General features: G+C 37.0%; 1 pseudogene; it reads right to left on the bottom strand.

The window, feature by feature from the left end:
- Positions 1–2,283: 2,283 nt before the first annotated feature.
- LOC109261095 (olfactory receptor 9K2-like) lies at positions 2,284–3,268 on the bottom strand (annotated as a pseudogene).
- Between the last annotated feature and the right edge of the window lie 1,193 nt (positions 3,269–4,461).

The following is a 4,461-nucleotide window of genomic DNA, read 5'->3' as shown; positions in this document are numbered from 1 at the left end:
CTTGCTCCCTCTTCACATGGTTGTCTCTGAGTGCATATGCACCTCTAATGGCTCTTTGTGTCTCCTAATATTTCCTTATAAACACACCAGCCAGACTGTATTAGAACCCGGCTGTAATAGCCTTATTTAGATTATTTCTCTGAAGGCTGTATCTCCTAATATAGTCACATACTGAGATATTGGGGGTCAGGGCTTCAACATATGAATTTGGAGAGACATCATTCAGCCCTTTTATGTCCTTTTTGTCTATTACATTATCTAAGACACCCAAAAAGGGTGCTGAAGAGATATGGTGAGCGGGGACATCTTTGCCTGATTCCTATCTTATTGAGAAAGCTTTTATTTCTTTTCTTTTTTTTTTTTTTTTTTTAGAGTCTGATCCAAATTTTATTAAAAAATCACATGTTTGTTTGGGAAGACCTTTATCTCTCCTTCTAGTCTAAATGACAGACTTGCTGGATAAAGGATTCTCGGCTGCATTTTTTTTTCTGTTCATCACATTGAAGATTTCCTGCCTTTCCTTTCTGGCCTGCCAAGTTTCAGTAGACAGATCCGTCACGAGTCTTATCAGTCTCTCTTTATATGTTAGAGCACGTTTATCCCTAGCTGCTTTCAGAATTCTCTCTTTATCCTTGTATTTTGCCAGTTTCACTGTGATATGTCGAGGAGAAGATTGATTCAAGTTACGTCTGAAGGGAGTTCTCTATGCCTCTTGGATTTCAATGCCTTTTTCCTTCCCCGGATCAGGGAAGTTCTCAGCTATGATTTCTTCAAGTACACCTTCAGCACCTTTCCCTCTCTCTTCCTCCTCTGGAATCCCTATTATACGGATATTGTTGTGTTTCATTGCATCACTTGGTTCTCTAATTCTCCCCTCATGCTCCTGGATTTTTTTCTCTCTTTTTCTCAGCTGAGAAAGCTTTTATTTCATCAGCATTAAATATAATCTCAGCTGTAGGTTTTTATAGATGTTCTTTTTTAAGTTAAGGAAATGCCCTTCTATTCCTAGTTTGCTAAGAGTTCCTTTACTTTTTATCTATTGGCAACATCACTAAAAACATCATACAAGACCAAAAATGGTGAGATACACTTCCTTGGTGTACTCCCCTCATACTAAGCAGGTAATAGGTCTCTAACCCACAATTTTTCAAATCACCTTTTTTCCCCCCGATTACATTACTATATTTCAAGCCCACATCAATGACATGAACTGATATAGCAGTATACTGACTCCAATCTTATTCCCTTTAAACAGATCTTCAATACAGACTGAAGACTTTCCTGATTGCCAGGACACTCTCTCAGGCATCCCACTTTGTAATCTGTATGTTTATCTTTGGCATAAAAATCTGTGGATTTGGATTGCTTGTGAATTCAAGGATATGATTCTGACACTGAATTGTAAGTTTCCTAAAGAATACTATTATTTATACCTGAGCCTACCACAAGACATATTATACTGTCAATGTATTAATCAAATATATAAATATTCATAGGTATAGATGAGTAAGTTTTGGATAACACACTATGTTAATGCCAACTTGCTCTATACCTTTATTAAATATTCTTCACAATAATTAACAGAGGAAAACAATGTACAAAAACCCCAATTGAGGCAATGATTGCTCAAAAATGTTTCCAGGTCACTATCTACCACTTTCTTTCTTTATATTAGGATTTAGCAACTAGTAGTGTCTCAGAACACTCTACAATGCCTGATCATTTGATATAAAAATTTCCAAATTAATCTTTATAGCAAAGATTACTTGTTATTTGTTTATTATTATTATTTCTTCTTGATATAATGCATATCAGATATTTGATTCAAAATGAATATTCAGTAACTATATAACGTGCTAAAACAAGGTAGTTATATAATTGGAAAGCATTATTTTTTAAAATAAGTTGGACATCCTTGTCAATATTAGTGATTATGTTATGAAGCAAGGAGAAATTCCAAAACAAACCGCTCACAAAACATTGTTTATACACTATATTAAATATAAAATTTGTGCTCAGCAGCAAGTCATTAAATAAATACAAACCAATTCTGTGAACAGAATGTTATTTGAGATAGTGGGAAGGCTCATTGTGAAAAATGCCTCTCTAACATCCAGGACATCTCCAATATCTGAGACGTTCAAGATGAACAATGCTCCAGGTACCTCACTAAAAAACAGTTCCAATAATGTATTTATACTGTTTAATTGAATAACTTTCATTAATGGGTACAAGGAGTATGAAAGAAATAGCCACAAAATCAATGGAGGAAAAAAACAATAATCAAAGAATAGGATTTTTCTTCTCCAGAAGTTTTTTTAGAGCTTCTTTGACATCTTTGTTTCTCAGGGAGTAAATCAAAGGATTCGACATGGGAGTGACTAGGGTGTAACACAACGAGGCCACTTTACTCAGCTCAGGAAATCTGTCAGGAGTGAGATACATAAAAAACACAGCACCGTACAGCACACTCACGACTCCCAGGTGAGAGCTGCAAGTGGAGAATGCTTTCTTACGTCCCTCAGAGGAGCGTATCTTGAGAACTGTGGACACAATATACAAGTAAGAAATAATAATAACTATGATGGTAGGCAAGATGATGATGCTGCATAAGGAAAAGGAAATCATCCTATAGATGAAGAAGTCAGAACAAGATATCCTCTCAAGTGGGCGAGTGTCACAGTAAAAGTGGTCAATGGCCCGAGAACCACAAAAGGACAGAGTAAATGTCATACTGGTCTGAACTGAGTATGGTCTGAACTGAGCTGATGCAGCCACATAAATAGGAACTGGCCACCAACTGCGTGCAGAGACGTGCTGTCATCTGGACAGAGTAGAGGAGTGGGTTGCAGATGGCAATGAAGCGGTCATAGGCCATGGCTGCCAGGAGAAATCCGTCTGCCACGATGAAGAGGGCAAAGAGACAGAATTGGGTCACACAGCCTGCAAAAGAGATGGACTTGCTCTCAGACCAGAAGTTGATCATGGCCTTGGGTGCAATAACAGACGAATAGAAGAGATCAATGAAGGACAGGTTGCCCAGGAAGAAATACATGGGTGTGTTCAGCCAGGGATCGGTCATAATAATGGTCATCATCCCAACATTCCCTAGGAGGATCATGGCATACACAAGCAGAAAGATCAGGAAGAGGAGAATGTGGAGCTCTGGGTGGACTCTGAACCCTACAAGAATGAAGTTAGTTACTTCAGAGTCATTGCTTGTTCCTCTGTCACCCATGGCAGAAACCTGCTGAGAGGCCCAAGGAAAAACAAATGAACTCTGGTGCTTGAACCTAGTTACAAATAACCATTGCAGAATTAGGATTACAAAACTATTGTATAATCATTATTCTTGTTAACTTTATAAAATTACTGTGACTTCAATTTAAGCCTTTGCAGTTGAGGATGAATCAAAATGTTAGTTTTATATCCTTCTTTCTGCAATGGTGGATTAGATGTTTTCCCTTGAATCTAATGCAGTTTCCTTCCACCCAAGTGCCTCTCACATTTGCAAGTATCACTTCTGTGTATGTTTCTGACTCACAATTTATGCAATAAGTTCATTGTCATGAAGAGGTTATTGGAAGGGAACACAAATAATTTAATAGTTGACATTTGGGAAGGAATTACAGTGTCTGCATTTGGAGATATGAGCAGATTCAGTACCCTTACTTAGGAAATCTTAACTCCGAGGCCTTAACTTATATTACGTGTAAACACATCTAAAGAATCTGACTGACCTTAAATAAAAATTACTTAAGGGGTGCAAATACTTTTTGTAGGTAATGGAACCTTTGAATTCTGATGTAAGGTTTTTACTCACTAAGATCAAAGTTGTGCACAAATAAATGCAAGTGTTATCAGACTGATGTGCTGAGATCTCTCTCCCAGATGGGTGTCCATAGCCCTTTCATAAAGATAATTTCCCTGCATTACCTCAGCTCACAGTCCAGAATTTTTTTAGGACGAGGCCTCCTGATAGTCTAGATGGAAGTGTTACTTTAGAGAAAAATACTGAACAAAAGATACATATAAGGGGTTGTTGACCTCATTCTGATTCACCTTGGATATGACTTTCATAGGTGTCATGCCTCATTTACTACACAGCTCAGCTGAGGATTTGAACTGCTTGTAATAAAAAATATGTTAACTTTTCTGTCCTCTCAAGGCTCCATGTGCTTGATTGTGCCTAAATAATAATAATAATAATAATAATAACAAAAACAATAAAGTTGTACTTTTGATATGCCAGCCACTTTTCTAAATGCTTTTACAGTAGCTCATTTAATCCATACAACCTAATATGAGGTGAGTCCTATGATATTCCCTAGTTTACAGATGGGGAACTGAGATACAGAGAAATAAAGTCTGTTGATACCATCTACTAGGAATAGAATCAGAATTTGTAGTGTAAAAACTTGACTCCAGAATCCATGCATTCTTTTTTAATTTTTTTTTTAA

Source organism: Panthera pardus, unplaced genomic scaffold (genome assembly GCF_024362965.1).
Source record: "Panthera pardus isolate Hobbes unplaced genomic scaffold, ASM2436296v1 HiC_scaffold_6, whole genome shotgun sequence".
NCBI classification, from domain to species: Eukaryota; Metazoa; Chordata; class Mammalia; order Carnivora; family Felidae; genus Panthera; species Panthera pardus.
This window is presented reverse-complemented; position numbering and strand designations above follow the sequence as displayed.